Source organism: Sceloporus occidentalis, unplaced genomic scaffold (genome assembly GCF_023333645.1).
Source record: "Sceloporus occidentalis isolate IW3139 unplaced genomic scaffold, rSceOcc1.0.p SCAF_44, whole genome shotgun sequence".
Taxonomy (NCBI): Eukaryota; Metazoa; Chordata; class Lepidosauria; order Squamata; family Phrynosomatidae; genus Sceloporus; species Sceloporus occidentalis.
The window spans coordinates 32,972-50,637 of NW_028317024.1; positions in this window are offsets into that span (position 1 = coordinate 32,972).

Here is a 17,666-nt window from a genome sequence, read left to right on the forward strand (position 1 = left end):
ATTAAGTCACATTACTTTCTCTTTGAGCGGGCTAACTCAATACAGACTTAGTCAGCCTGTCCCTACATGTAGTCACCCTAATCTACAAGCATTTCTTTCATTATGTGTAGAAGAATAGCAGCCCAATCATAAGGCGCTAAGAAAAAATATGTTTCTATAAGGCTAGGTTTCCACTTGGGTTTTTGTCCTGCGTTTTTTTCTTGATGAAAAACGCCAGGAAAAACGCCAAGAAAACTGCCACTGCATTCTCCTGCGTTTTGGCGTTTTTTCTGGCGTTTCAGCCTTTCTGTGGAAATTGCTTTTTTGACCAGCCTTTACAGGTTGGAATTTTCACCCAGCTAAAAGGGATTCGGATAAATGGCAAGTATCTGCCCCCTCCTGGTGTCATTTCCTTGGTAGAGTTCTACTTTAACGCCCCAGCGGACCCTTTTGTCTCTTTTCTGTGGTTTGTAAGGCATGCTTTATTCCGAATGTCTGCTCCTCTAGGAAGATTGGCCCCAAATGATGGTGCAAATGGTTTGCTGTTGCTTTTGGCACGCAGGATCCAGTTGGTTTGTTTGTAATGGCATGTTTGTTCCAAATGGGGTAAAATTCAGTATGAACTTTGCTTTGTGTGAAACTGTTTGTTTGCAGCCTATTTCTCGTAGGACACACAGATACTGGGTCCATCCTCTGCATTGTAACTGTGGAAAAAAACGCCATAAAAAACGCCAAAGCAAAAAACCCACATGGCTTTTTCATGGCGTTTTTTCTCTCCCATAGACTTCTATTTGAGAAAAACGCCAAGATTTCCTTGCAAAAAACGCCAGAGTGTCAACATGCTGCGAGTCTGAAAAACCTCCAAAGAGCCCAAAAAAGCAGAAAAATGCCACAGAGGACTGAAAAAACGCCAAACAGAAAAACGCCAAGTGGATATGGCATTGTGCGATTTCCTATTGAAGAACAGCTAACATCTGGTTGCAGCGTTTTTTCACAAAACAAACGCCGTGTGGCTGAATTGGTGTTTTTATGGGCGTTTTTAGCAAAAAAAAACAAGTGGAAACCTAGCCTAAAGGAACGTAAATAACAAACAGGTAAGGGAGTAGCCAAAACCAAAATAAGTTAACTAGCTGTCATACTCATAGCCTTCAAGTCAAACCTGGACAGTTCTGGGAGAATTCCATGATAGCAATCCAGTTATAGGCTTGTGTAGCATCATGCAACTTCAAGCTCTTTCTGAACACAGAGCTAATTGTACATGTGTGTGTCCCTTGTGTGCAATGTGTGCCACAAATATTTTATCAGATTTATTTTTTCTATGCAGTTAATCAGTGGCATTTTACTGAAGCTTTCATCTACTCTAACCGTTTCCATTTAATTATAACAAAAGCATTTTATATTCCAAATTTAAGTGCCTTCGATATTAGGAGACTGGGGTTACATACAAGTAAGAACAGTATCAGAAAACATATGTTTTGGCTACAGTAGAGAACATATAACATACATTGATCTGGCAAACGTATTTTTTTAAGTAAACAATCTATGTAAATCATCCTTGTATGCTGTCATAAATGCTGGGAAATGCATAATTTTTAAGTGTAAAGTTAAGGGACCAGGAGTTTGTGTGAACATATTGTCCTGTGTAGAATCTGCATTACTTTCTTGGAGATTTAAGAACAGAAAGCAAAAGGGAATCTACAGAACCATGGTTGGGTTATGGGTACTTGCTGGGCATTTATTTTATATTTTAATTTTGAGTAAAAAAAGTGTAAGGAAAGAGGTCATTTTTCATGGAGTCATATATTAAAACTTAAAGAATTAGTAAGGGTAGCCCTGGGATAATTGTTCATTAAAGCAAGAGAATTTCAATAAATGTTGGAAGTAATACGATTTAAAAAAAAACTGTGAGTAATTGTTGTTGCATGTAACCTTATATTATAATGCAAATTTATTCCGCAATCATGAAATAATACTAGACTATTAAGGTAGTTCATGAATATGTAAGTACCATCACCAGTAATCTCAACAAAGTGTATAGACATATTTCCTACTGTTAGTATTGCCCATCTTTTGACTATTCCTCAGAAGCAGGTGTGACAGTCTAACCACAGGGCCTGTCTTTCCTGTTTAACACAAATTTAAAAAGAAGATATTAAACGCAAATGGCCGATGGATTTAACTGCAATATCGTTTTAATTGTTCTTTTTATATCACAGAGTACATGTAGAAGTTTTTTGTAAATCTCAGTTCACAAAATAATCCAATTGATTTTGTAAGAGAAAGTAGACAATTGCTAGAGTAAGTAAAATGGATTAATAGAAGATATAAAATACATATGAAGGATATGCGAGAATGTCAAGAGGGTATCTAGTCGGTCAATTCTAGTTTTATCATACTCATTGAATGTATGTGAGAAGCACTGTGTAAATACCGGTAGTTGGTACTACAGTAAATAACAGTAATGATAATTATAATACTGATTCCATGACCGTCTAGGAACGAGAAATAAAGCATGGTCGCTGCAGTGGAGGATTCAAAAACAATTTCTAGTAGTTAATTCCAGAATACATTGCTTGGATTCTGAAATTATACAACCATTAGAACCTCAACACCAGTATAGCAGATTCAACTGTTCAACAAAAATCAAAAGTAAGCTATGGGAATCCGGAGGTACCAGATATTAGGCGGTGTGCAGATATCTTTTAAGTGACTAGATACAAAGAGGGTTTAATATAGTTTCATTTATGCCCCTTGGTGTAAAGGGTACATTCTTACTGATTATTTCAAAGATACCCTTAGGGATGGATTTATGTTATTTTTATAAAAGAAAAACAGATCCATCTGCAGTCTGTTCATTTAATAATAGGGATGTTGGGTTTATATGTTACGGGTTACAAAGTAATTGTCAAGATAAAAGATAAAATAATGGTTTTTCAGCTTTTACAATACTTGTCAGTAAACCATATTATAAAAAGTTATTTTTTTCAATCAGACCTCACACCCTTTCCTTGGCTGGAGACTTTCCTCATAGCTGCTCGCACACCATGCAAGCAGCCACGTTTTTACCATGAGGTAATGTAGCTGCAGCAGCCCTCCTTTGTGATTTGACTATTCTTGTCAGTGATTGGCAGCTTGAAATCAGTAGCATGAAAGCTCTTTCTGGGGTTTGAACATTGCACTAAACATATGCACATTGCACATACTATGGCTTGTCAACTAAGATGAGGAGTCCTACACATTTAAATAGTTGTATTTAAAAGTACAATGTAAGTGTTTTCACACATAGGACCATTTTAGATGGATTAGCTAGTTTGCTATTCTCCATATGGTGTTGCAAAAGTAATACATTGATTGTTCTCAGACCAAGGGAAGCTTCTTGAAAGTGAATGGTTAAAGCATTATTATCATAGTGTGAGTCGTTGCTGATGTAGTGCCCCAGTGGGTTACGTTTTTACAGGGGTGACGCTAATATGTAAGGAGAATAAGCAATAGCTCAGGGCCCAATGCTAAGCAAGGGGTCCCTTGGAACATGGTTGGGAGCAACCTATACAAGTGTGATACACAGTGCTCAGAAAAAAGTCATTCACTTGTAGGTCACTGTCGTCATTAATAATGCCTTCCACAGTTTATGCAGATTAGGTGGACCTCTTAATCTCAGAAAACACCTCACCCTTTGTACTTCAAGCATAGTTTAGGAATCAAACAGCCTGAAATTGCTGTCCATCCTGTGTTGTTTGTATGTTTTAATTTGGTTGTTTATGTACTCTGCAGGGGCCGAATAATAGGGGTGAAGCCAATCCAAAGGACCGAGTGAGGGAAAACATATTTAAATGATAGATAGATAGATAGATAGATAGGGAACACATTTGAAGAGAATCTTAGGATCATTTAAGAACTAGCTGAGTTCAGTAAGTCTCCAATTTAGCTGTAATGACAAATCTTTTTTTACCTCAATTTTGTGATTCTCTTGCAAGTCCCACCAATTCATTTTGCATAGTGAATAGAAGTTTTTATGTTTTCAAGTTCGTGTCTGTAAAAATTTAATAATTTCATTTTCTAGATAAATTACATTTTTATTTGTTGTTTAATCAAATTTATTTACAATTGTTGTTATTGCAAAAAGGTTGCGGGGCTTATACAAACTAAACTAAACCAGGGCCCTTATCTTACTAGTTCTGCCATTCATGTTCTGGATACATATATTATTGTAAATAGCGAGTGTACATACTTTGACCTGCTTATGAAATATAGATGGCAATGGTTATCATCTAGCAAGGGGATCGCCAAACCATTGACAGGTATTCTATACACGGAGTTCAAAATGTGGGAAAATAACTCTGAAGGTTTATTTAAAAAAAATTAAAAAGCCAATAAATAAATTATATTTGTATAGGAACAATTTTCAAGATTAAAGAGTAATATTGATCAAACTCTTTCACCCTCTAAGGGGATTAAAATGCTTTTATCCAGTGTTATACCAAACAGTTTTCAGCCACTGAAGTTTGCAAATTGTCATTCTCTCTGGCAAAGAAGTCGCTCCTAATACAATTCTACTGGCGTGCTTTTGGTGGTGCTTGTTATACTGCATTTTAAAGTGATGCATATGGTCGCAGAAGTAAAAAGTCTAAAATATTTTGGGTACTTCCACTTTCATGAAGGTGCAAGTTATCCTATTGCCTGACCAAGAAAATAAGTTACAATAACAAGTTACAAACAACACTGGCATTTGAAAAGAAGCCAAAATTCTTTATAAACCATAGCGGCACTTAAAGACTGGTGACTCATTTTGATATTTGTGAAAAGTATCAAGTCTGATGCAGCAATGTAATCAGAGTCCAGGAAGCATGTTCAAACGTCTTATTTGGGATGATAGTAGGATGCGGTCTACACTTAAAATGTAACGACAGAGCTAGATAACATGAATCTGAGCAACTTTAAAACATAAGGTCGAGTAATAAGCCAAGTGCTACATTCAATTATGGCTTTATCCTAGATGTGACATTTCCTCTCAACTACTAAATCAAAGGGAATGGGAGGACACTATTGTTATGTACCAGAATCCTTCCAAGCCTTCCAAGCCACCTTTTATTGGTTCCTACAGACGATAAACTTGTCTTCGCCCTGCTATTCAACTGATCTGCCTCCATTTTCTGTTCCTGGGACTTTCTGGCAGAAGATCTTTACAAATAAACACACACTGCAAATGAGAAGTTCATGTTGGCAGGACAGAGGTCCTTTGATCAATCATTCCAGTGGGATAAAATGCAGAATAAACATGCCATTAGGATAGTCAACAACTTTATTATTTTGCATTTTCTGAAGTTAATCATTTTCTACTGACTAATGCCATAAGATGTCAGACATGCTGAAACCTTGCTTTGTACCTCATGCAAAAGCAGCACATTGTTATTCTATTTTTGGGCTTTACTCCCTGAATTGTATTGTGTGCCAGTTTTCATAATCACAGAAGTGTGCAGTCCTTCTTAAAGTATGATTCTTCTCTAGAGGCAGAGCAATTTATCACTGCCATCTACCATGGGAGCAAATATATATATATATATATTTATGTGTATTCCTCCTGTGATAAAGAGCTTGGTATATCAAGTCTATACAATTTATTTGTTGCATTGTACAGCCATCTTTGTCTGCATTATCTACATACAAGGAAACAAGGTCAATGAGTCAACCCAGAAGGCCAATAAGCCCAGTAATCAGGTGACAGGAATCCCCCTGCAGCAAAACCGGGGTGTAGATCACAGCAATCAGGCTGCTTGGTGAACTGCTGCTCAATGGGCCAGTTCCAAGGGAGGTCTCTGATTTCCCCAGCCAAGAAGCACATTTACCATTAGAAGGACATGTACCATGGTTCGGTGAATAAATTGTATTGTGTGTTTAATTCTGAATCTGTAAATAAGATCTTATATGAAGCCTAATATTAATATTCATTTACCTCTCTTTACAAACTAACATTTTTGCATGGGTAACATCTTTCATTTTACACACTGACTGATGAAGGAATATTAGTGTTTTGTAAAATATTTTCATTGATTTTGTTACCCGCATTGTCTGCTAGCAATGTGACACATTCATGGTGCTTAAGAGTCTTTTATGGATGTGTCAGAGGTCAGTGCCCAAAGCTGGCACAGCAGATAATAGCTGGCATGGAACTGCATGAATGACTGTATTGTTTGGTTCTTGGCACTCTCAAATGATATCAAATATAACTTTAGTATTTGAATAATGGGCTTTTTATCCTCATCTTGAGTGAAAGGGTAGATGTTGTTGTTCCCCATAGTGCAACAGAACTATAAAAAAACATAAGACCATGATTTTAGTTCTACCATTTTACAGTGTGAGCTTGTGCTGTGGCATTATTTTTGATCCTGGTGCCCAGTTAAGTGTAGGAAAACAAGGTAGCTTTAATGTACGATCTGCAGGAAAAAACAATCTCTTTTTTGGTGAATGTAACTTAAGATCTGTGACGCTTTTATTTTCTGTACAAAGTCACAGAGTGTGATGGCAACATAGGTGCATCACAACATACATCCTATGGTCTTTGGACAAACAGGGACATTTCACAGCCAGTATACTGGACATCAGGCTGCCATAAGACAGCCTGGATTCTCCCTTGTCAGCAGGAGCCAGAACACCTTTGTTGGGCGAGGGGCTACAGGTGGGTCCACATGACTATATTACCCTTCTCAAGGCTATGAAGCCGAAAGCCAGGATATATGCTGCAATAACACAGACCTTCATTGATTTTACAGCTAACAGGCTCCTGATCCTAACCGCCTGTATTTTACATGTGGTAGTAAATACTGCATATTTGTACTTTTATGTTAATGCATTGTTTAATGAATGTGTTTTTGGTTTAAGAGTAATATCCCATAGATCATTCCTATTTCAGGGAAGCTTCTTGATTTGAATTCAAGTTCCTTACCAACCGCAACTCAACTGAACACAAAACATGCTTACATTTAGGACTAGAATCAACCATGCAGATCATTGTAGGATATCTTGCCTAACTAACAAAGTTTAATTGTTTTCAAAAGAAAAAAAAAAGAACAGAAAGCAAGCTATTCCAGGGAAAAATAATGCATTCATTTAGAGATTTATAGTCAGAATACAGTCTACTAATGAAGTGAGGCATGAATTCATAACATTTTCTGTCTGAAGTTAGAGAGTGCCTTTCAAAAGGTTCTGGACATTTATACTGATACACTGCCTCAGAGTATTATTTTTTTTTTAAATACATCTGGTCAATTTGCCACATGTAAGAATATTTTATAAAACTACATTTCAAGTACAGGTCAGACTGTCCTCTATCTCTTTGAGTGTCTCTAAACTGAAAAAAGAGCTTCTGGTCTTCTTGTCTGGTGAGCTTTTTGGTTAAAGACCAACAACTGGCCCATTGATGCCTAGAGCAGGCAGCCTTATATGACTGCATGCTACCATGGTAACCCATTGTGGTTAAAAAAAAAAAAAAAAGCGTCTCTCACTTCAAAAAGGAAGCAGGTGGATGTGCATCCTCAGAGGTCCTCACGTGGAATAGCTAGATTCCATCAAATAGTCCAATAGCCTAAAATCCCTGAACATGAATGTCTCTCAACTTCTAAAAAACAGAATGTGCCTATTATATTACAAACTCATATTTACACTGTACATATCTATTGTTGTTTTTCCTATATTTTTCCAATAATTGTATACCCTGTATGTAAAACTGTTTCCGGAGTTGGTCCCCAGGACACACTCGAAGAGGAGAGGAATCAATTTATTCTTCCTGGTAAACACTTTCTAAATGAATACCGTAATAAAAAAAAAAGATTTTCAGATTAGCTGTTTACAATGCTGGAAAAATCTGATCCCTGCTAACATGCTGGGCTCAGTGCTAGGTGATGTCACAGATGCTCCCCAAATGAATCCACTCTTTCCCAATAAAAAAAAATCAGAGAAGAGAGCCCCCACAAGCCTTTCATCACTCCCATGAGAGTGATCATGCATCACACACAATTGTGGCATTGTAGGGGGTTGTCCACAAAAGCTAAGAAAGAAAGAAAGAAAGAGAAAAAGTGGAATGCTTCCAGGTCAATTGCTGTCAGTTAAGAATCTTCTGCAGTTCAAACTGCGGGAGAACCAATAAAAAGTGGACAGATGATGATCCAATCACTTCTGGCCAAAAAGAGTGATCTGACCATTATGAGCCACTGGATGACCCTTGCCCAACTAAGGTAATAAAAAAAAAAATCACACACAAATTGTGGTATTACCTGATTAATTGTGTGTTATTACCTGTTTAGTGGCCTAAACTTGTCACTGACATTTTTTAATTGTTTTACAATATATATTTAGCCTAATAAAATGCTATGTGACCATTGATTAATGACCCTTTTAGTCACTAATCATTAATCAGTCTCACAATCAATAGTGACCTAATCTGATCATTATCCCTATAACACTATACAGCACTGTGACCTAACCCTAACATCTAACCGTACCTAAAACTATCCACTAACAGGACCCCAATATTACCGCCTATGCTATTCACTAACCCCTAGGTATTTTCACTAAGCTGTTATGTTAGTTATTTGAAAAAATAGCCCAAAGCCAAGGAAGGAAAGACACCAAAACATTTATGAAATGCCTCCAAGCCCAGGGAAAGGGAAGACAAAAACAATTAAATAATTGCCCTAAAACCCAGGGAAGAAACTTAATAAAAGTGTGCACGATAAAGGAAATATCAGGGTACTAGTTAACACCATTCTTTGTAGGAACGCCAAGTGGCAGCTGCTGGAGCTTACAAATTGTCATTGTGTATTAAAATGTAGTAGCAATCCCTCTATACAAAACATCAGTTAGTTTTTTTGTAGGGTATCTAGTTAAGGTATGGGTCCTGATAATAAACAATACAGGCCCACTGTTGCATACTTACCGATACTGATGCTCCAGAGGCATATCAGGTCCTGCAGCGTGCAGAATATACATAGCTACACACTGCATTAGCATTAACATAACATGGATCTGCACATTTCCATCCGGCAGCTGCATGCACATCATAACAATTAATCTTTGACATTTGTCTGACCCTGACAAATAAAAATAGTTCAAATAACGAATGGCTTAACACAAACTTTTTACTTAAATTCCATTCCAAAAACAACTTTTTTTTAAATAAAAGCAAGAAGTAGATCATGCCATAGGCATTTTTGTGGAAAATTTACATAATACAAAATAGCCTGTAGCAAATTGTTAAAAGAACAAGGCACCAGTCTCTTTGTATCATCCTCCTTATCTCACCTTTCAAAAATGATTTAGCTATAAGCAGTTATGGTAAATCAGTTTTCCATTTTTCACCTGCTGAGCTATGTAAACAGGGGCATATTCCAAACACAATATCCAATAGGAGCCTATAAATTCTTAGTCTACATTAACTATACCAACGTTTTGTCAAAATGCATTATATGACATTTGATTACAGATTATAGTATGTCTTTTGTGTCAAACACCAGTATGTTATTCCAGTCTGTAGTTCTAAAATTAAACTGACTTTTCCAATCAGAGAGACAAAGTTAAATAAAAAAAAAATACGTTCAGATTTTGGGGGGCTGTTGAAATGACGAACGTACACACAACAAAGCAAGTGATTAGTGCACACCCAGTAAATACTACATAACCCCTTAAGGACCAGGCTGGTTTTTTTTATTTTTGTACTCTTCGTGACCAAGGCTGTTTTAACAGTACAAGAATGGCTTTCTTCAGATACCATTATTTGTATCATATCAAATAACTTACTATATTCTGACTTTTATTTAAAAAATATTTTACTCATCTACAAATGCTAATAAAAAAAAAACCCCTGTTAAATAGATTCAACTATTCGTCCTGAGTTTAGAAATACCTACTTCAAATTATAGGGCAGTAAGTACAAGTAGGGTTTTGCTATTTCAAAACCATTTTTTCCAAATCTGGTTATTCTGCCTCCATGTGCTATTTGGGAGCTCTTTGAAGGTGACCAATGCAATTTACCACATCAAACCATATATTTTTGACTAGACACCCCAAGGTATTTCAAATGCTTGGTGTCACAGTGCACCCTGGGGTAGGTTTGCGGTGTCACTGAATGCCTCGGTATTGAAGCTTAGGAAGCGATTGTTGACTATAAAGGGATATTTCTAATATAGAATTATATAAGGATTAATTCTAGCTACATTAGCCATTTTTACTACACCCTGTCTTCTTACTTTACCTCCTTGTAGTAAACAATAGAATTACCTGGTTATAATCACCCAGACACTGACTAATGAAAGTCTATGGAGGAATGAATTTCATTGGACATGCAGGGCTTCTTCTGCATTGCTGTACAGTCAGCTCAGTGCAGTGTGACTTTTGTTGGAACAAAATGAAATAAACCTAAGTTATGGCCAATGTATACAGTACTGTAATGCTTAAAAGAAACATGTTTGCCTTTCTATGGGACTTTTACTTTTACTGCTAAAACTTATACAAAGTGTCCTTTTTAACTTCTATGGCTCAATTAGAATGGTAATTTCAGTTTCCAAGATTAAGCTGGTATTCTCATGAGAACAACTTCTGAAGCAGATGATTAAACTCTTTTACTCATTAACAATTCTCTCACATATAATGAGCTAATGGTGTTGACAATAAAAAAAAAGGCAGTGCAGAAATAATTACATAAAACATTGTATATAAAACATTTAGCACAATATTCTTTTTTTTACAGTTTGGCAGGGCACAAGGGGAATCAGTTCTTTCATTCACAATGTGCACTGATTGTGCTGATGTGTACAATAACAGCAGGCCAATGGAAGAGGTCGGCCCCTAATTCAAACCTCGACCAGGGCCACTGGTCAAGAGTTGAATTAGGGGCCAACCTCTCCCATTGACCTGCTGTTATTGTACACATCAGCACAATCAGTGCACATTGTGAATGAAATAACCGTGGGTTGCCAGAAGCAACTGGGCTTTGGGGCCCACTAGGGAAGGATGAGTCTTTCTCATCCTTGTTTAACCAAGTACCCCTAGAATCAGATTCTCTTAATAAAGTACCTAAATGAGGGGCATTCGCAGCCCTTGTTGTGTAGGGGGCCCACAACTGCTGGGGGTGCTTTGAACATACTTAAGAAATATCAGCTGCTGGCTGTTAACAGATGTGTGAATACAATATTTCACTTCTAAGCTCAGTCAAGCAAGAACAGGGATTGAGAGAACTTTCTTTTTGAAAGACCCAGTGAGTATTCAGCTTGTAATCACTTGTGACTTTTTTGTAAGGAAAGTATGGACAAAAACTGTGTTATAATATATTCATAGTATGGTACTATAAAAGCAGACCTCTTATAATGTCATATAGCCAAATATTGGAAGCAGGACAAGGGAAAAATCTTGCTCATGAATGTCAGCAGAACATTTAGAAATGTACCAAGAAACAAGATAACATCCCAAATGATAAAGAAGGTCGGACGCAAAACATTGCCAAATCATGTTTTTTGTTATACCTCATATTGCTGGATATGCAGTGAGCAAAGGCAAGTTTGTGATTTCAAAGATCTACATCATTAGTTTTGCCATCATCACTGTACAGAGCAGGCGGTAGGAGAAGGCTCTGAGCTTCCTTTTTCTTAAATATAGATTTAAGGATGAACTAATTTCATTGCCTTCGTTATCATCATATTACTGTTATTTCTATTATCAAAACACAGGGTTCGGGTACTAACCTCTGTTTTTTTTTTCACTTGCTGGCACAGATAAACAATGTCTACCTTTCTATCTCCTTTGTTATTTTCTCATTTTCCTACTTTCTCTGTTTCCCCTGCACATGAAAATGATGGACAACCATAATTGATGCGATCTCCTAGCAGTTGAAGCCTGGGTAGTGAGACCTCAGGATAAAGAAGCTAGTTTACCAGAATATCCAACTCAAATAATAATTCATTGCTCTGAATGTAATGTGAACCTCAACGTTGGAAATATACATGCACGCAAATGTAACAGTCATATATGTGATATTCAGAATTTGTGTTTTCAAGGTCAATCTTAGTTTCTCTGTCTTGCTGCAACCAAAGCAGTGTTTTACTCCTATATGAGCATGTGTGGGCTCTTAAGACACATTTCAGGGCATGCATGGTTGCTGTCTGTGTTCTTTACAGGGGTAGATTCCCTAGGCACATAAGTCACTGATGTATCCCAGGAAAAAAACACACACACACATTAGTGTTGGTGAAGGGGATGCAGCACATTTAGATCTGTTCACATGCAGGCTAATGCTGTTAAAAAGGGACTGCAAACAATATACATTACCATTGTTATTGTCATATTGTCTTGTTATGAGTAGCATGAGAATAGTATTAGTTAAATAACATCAATGTTGCTCTTTCATCTAAATCTTTTTGGAAAGCAATTACTCTCCCTGCTGTGATTTAAATCCTAATTCAACTCTCACCTGTTCCTTGTATGTAGTAATCATTTTGTAGGTATTATGTTAAATGTTATTAATGACAAACAATTATTCAAATTATGAAAACTTCCGGAACACCCTTTTGGGTAGGGTTCTTTGTTGCTAAAATTATAGCTGTCTAGTAATGTATTTGGTAGTACAAATACATGCTCAGTGTTCTGAAGATTATGAAACCTTATAGGATATTAAAAGTATACAGAAGCCACTTATTAAAAAGACCAGAGGATGAATAGTTCCTAGACTTCTAAACCTAACAGGAGGAGGGGTGTTGATTCCATATTGTATTATATGACCAGGCATGAGACTATGGTACTACTTAAAAGAATAAAATGTTTTATCCCCTGTAATCTATGGAGCATGGTTACTCATGGTTGTATTGTCTCCTAACATTTACCAATTGTAATGGATCTCGGTACCCAGGGCTGGCCCGACAATGGAGCCGAGTGGGACAACCGCTACAGGCGGCACTTTGCCGCCCCAAGCCCTTTTTTTTTTTTTTTTTAAGCGAAAGAGAGCGAAAGGGGCGCCGAGTGGTTTTCGCTTATCAAGCTGTCAGTACCTTCTCGGCGCCCCTCTCTCTCTCTCCTCTGCGGCGAGTCTTCCTGTTCGGTCTCGGTGCCGGCTTGTAATGCTGAGTGCCGGAAGATTTCCAGCGCTCAGCATTACAAGCCGGCACCGAGACCGAACAGGGAGACTCGCCGTAGGACTGCTGAAAGGTAAGTACGGGGGGGGGGGCGGCAGGGACGGAGGGAGAGGAAGGGTAGATAAGGGAGGGGGGGGGCGGCATTTTAAAATTCGCCCCAGGCGGCATTTTGCCTTGGGCCGGCCCTGTCGGTACCCCAAATGGGTATATCAGCCAAGACTAGATGCTTGAGGGTAAAATCAGGAACTGAGTTTAATGGGAAACACACGGGTATTTAAACAGTACAAGGGGGTAATATACATATAATAGTAACAGCAAAACACACATAGTTTTCAATCAGGCCTCGTTTGCACACGGCTCAGTATTTGCACTATGCCCACCTCAGCCCAGTAACTCTGTCTGTGGGGAAGATAGTAAACACACGTGCGGTTCCATGACTTTTGGCCGAAACAAGCTGGATATCAGATTTTTGTGCAAATACTGGTCATAGAGGTATCTGTCCTGTAAGTCCTGACCCGATGGAGTAACACACCAAGCATAAAACCCCCTCCCAAAATGGAGGTACCGCAACTGTGCCAAGCTCCACGGTCTTTAGAGTCTCTGATAATTGGGGAAACGAGGGCCTCTGTACCAGGGGGAAGTAGTAGTACAAACAAACCCCTACAAACCTGTAGGGAGGAGGCTGGCCCTCAGGCCCCTCCAGGAGCCCAGGGTACAGAGGCTTATGCCACACCACTCACTTGCATTGGTTGTAAATATACTTTCCTTTGTGGATGGGTCCAGCAATGCAGCTAGTGGTAGGCAACCCACCATTTGTGTCATACATGCTACCCTGTGATTGGAAAGGGGAGCGCTGAGTGTATTAGATAGAACAGGGAGGGCACAGGGAGGCTGGGGACCTTAATACCTTAAAAGTGTTAAAAAGAATGGTGATTGCTGTTCCTTTAACCCCTTAACGACAATTGCCGGTCCTGGCACGACACGGAAAAGCATGTGCTTTACGACAATTGACGTGCCAGGACCGGCACGTCTTTAAACGGGTGCAGAAAGCGATCTGTTTTCGCTTTCTGCACCCAAAAAAACGTTGCTGAATGCCTCGACCTCGAGGCATTCAGCAACGCCGCGATCGGAACGAAGGGGCCATCTCTGGCCCCTCCACGGGGCGTCAACATCCGCCATACTTTGTATGGCGGCGGACGCCCGTTTTAAAAGCGTTTAGGAGGCGATCGATGATCGCCTCCTAAACTTAAATGGTGTCGCTGGAATGCCTCGATCAGGAGGCATCCAGCGACACCAAACACTTACCTTTCGATGGGCTGTGACCGCTCCGGAGAGCGGTCACAGCCGCAGCTGCCGATGATCTTCGCCATCAAGCAAGATGGCCGCTGCCCTGTAACAGGAACCAACAAATTTTAAAAGTTCGCTAGATGGTCCAGACCATCTAGAGAACTTTGGCTCCACTTGCAGGTTGAATACAGGTACTGCATTCACCATGCAAGTCAATGGAGCTCAGCTTTCTAATCACAGTGTGATTAGAAAAAATAAATTAAAAATAAAATAAAATTAATAATAATTAGAAAAAAAATAGTAAAAAAACAGTAAAATGTAAAAATAATTTCCCACTGATGTCACTATCAGGGGAACCTTCAAGTTGAAAAAAAATGTTAAAAAAATAAAAAAAAAAGGCAAAAAAAAAAATATATATATATAAAAAATATATTTTTGTGAGCAAGTCCTAAAATTAGCATATTAGCTTAAAACAATTCTCGCATGGAAAGAGTTAAAATACTGGCATATTAAATGCCCGTGGGGTGTCTACTTGTAAAAAAGGTATGATTTGATGGGGTAAATTGAATTGGCCAGGTTCAACAACGTCCCAATTAACACCGGGGGAAGGATGGCCACACACCTAATTTCCAATTAGAAAAATGCACACGTACCAAATGTGGCCTTTTAGTTCCCACAAAAATGACAAACCCATGCATGTGGGGTACCACTGTACTCAGGAGATGTTGCTGAACACATTATGGGGTGTCGTGTGACAGCGGCATATACCAGGAGCTGTAAATTCATACATAAAGTAGGTGTGTGTGGGAAAAATACACACACAAAAATACTACTGCAAACTTTGAAAACATGCTGGTGGTAAAATGTGTGCATGCAAAGAGTTAAAATACCAGCATTTAAAATACCCTGTGGTGTCTAGTTTTGAAAAATATATGGTTTTGTTGGGCACACTGAAATTGCCCGGCTCAAAGATGTACCAAATAGGGCATGGGCAGTGGATCCCCAAATGCCAAAGTTCAACATTGAAAAATGCGCATGCCCCAAATGTGGCCCTTTTGCCCCCAAACGGCCAGGCAAAATCATTCATGTGAGGTATCGCTGTACTCAGGAGATGTTGCTGAACACATATTGGGGTGTTTTGTGATAGTGACATATACGAGAACTTTTTAATTCATACCTGAAGTAAAATGTGTGTGGAAAACCAAATGCAAAAAAATGACTACCACAAAGTTTGACAAAGACTGGTGGTAGATATGGTGCATGGAAAGAGTTAAAATACTAGCATTTGAAATACCCTGGGGTGTCTAGTTTTCAAAAATATATGGGTTTATTGGGCACACTGAAATGGCCCGACTCAAAGATGTACCAAATAGGGCATAGGCAGTGGATCCCCAAATGCCAAAGTTCAACATTGAAAAATGCGCATGCCCCAAATGTGGCCCTTTTGCCCCCAAACAGCCAGGCAAAATCATTCATGTGAGGTATCGCTGTACTCAGGAGATGTTGCTGAACACATATTGGGGTGTTTTGTGATAGTGACATAAACGAGAACCTTTTAATTCATACCTGAAGTAAAATGTGTGTGACAAAACAAATGCAAAAAAATGACTACCACAAAGTTTGACAAAAACTGGTGGTAGATATGGTGCATGGAAAGAGTTAAAATACTAGCATTTGAAATACCCTGGGGTGTCTAGTTTTCAAAAATATATGATTTGATGGGGTAAATTGCATTGGCCGGGTTCAAAGATACCCGAAATGGCACATGGGGGGAAGAATTACCAGATTTGGAAAAAATGGCTTTGAAATAGCAAAACGCTACCTGTACTTATTGCCCCATAATGGGCAGAAAAAAGCAAAAAAACATAAAAACATTGGGTATTTCTAAACTCAGGACAAATAGTAGAATCCATTTAGCAGGTTTTTTCATTACCTTTTATAGATGAGTAAAAGATTTTTCAACTAAAAGTTAGAAACAGTCTTTTTTCTAAATTTTTCACCATATTTTATACTTTTTTTAGTAGTAAATAATATGATACAATCAAAACAATGTCATCTAAAGAAAGCCCTTCTTGTCCTGAAAAAAACAATATCTAATGTGTGTGGGTTCAGTAAACGGGAAAGAAGAAAATTACAGCTAAACACAAGCAGCGCAGAAATGTTAAAAAGGCCATTGTCACGAAGGGTACAAAAAGTAAAATCAGCCTTTGTCACGAAGGGGTTAAAGGCCAGTTAATTATAATATGTACTGTCAGTGTCCATGAGGTAGGTGCTAAAAGATCCTTCTCAGAGTTGATAGTAGAATATTAAATATGTTAATTCTTCAATACCAATAGCTTGATGACTTAGGTGACGCTCTCTCTCATCCCCCAGTTGCTCCTTTAGCATGGTTTCCATTAATTTGCCAACTACTGATGGGGTAGTAGAAGCATTATTAAACAGTCATCTACAGACACCACACGGCTTGTTTTTCCCTCAGAAATCTCATGGTGCTGCCACAACCACAAGGGATTCTGGGTAGGCACATTCAAATAAGGTCAACAATAATCACCTTTTGCCTCTATATCCACTTTATACATGGATCCCTTGATTATTGTTGACCTTATTTGCATGTGCCTAACCAGAACCCCTTGTGGTTGTGGCAGCACCATGAGATTTCTGAGGGAAAAACAAGCCTTCTGGTATGTCTGGTGTCTGTAGATGAGTGTTTAATAATGCTTCTACTACCCCTTTAATTTTAAATGGAACGTTATTTCTCCAACTGCTGACGTAAGGCTTACTGGTCTATAGTCGGCCGTGTCTTCCCTGCTACCTTTTTTGTACAGTGTAACTACGGTTGCCAATTTCAAGTATTCTGGAACTATTCCCGTCATTAGTGACTGGTTTAAAAGATCTTAGTGGTTTTGCCAGGATGAGGACAAAGCTCTTTTAATAATTTTGGCCCCATTGTTTTGTCTGTTTTTACTTTGGATAGTTGAAATAGAACTTCTTGCTCTGTAAACACAGCTGTGTCACATGTCACCCCATGTCTCTTGGCTAATAAGAGACCATCCTTTGAACAGCACACTTCTATTCCCAGTACAGTAAGTAGTGTTTTACAAAGGGCTAAGCGTTACACGTGTGACAGAGGCAAGTTATGTATTACCACAAACAAACCGTACACCTGGCCCCACAAGCTCTTCAACGTGTCCGGAGTACGCGTCACACACTGGAAGCGACAGGTAACCCGCCCAGCTCTCCCTCAGGGAGGCAATGGGACGGACTGTGGGATGGACGCCCCGGCAGACT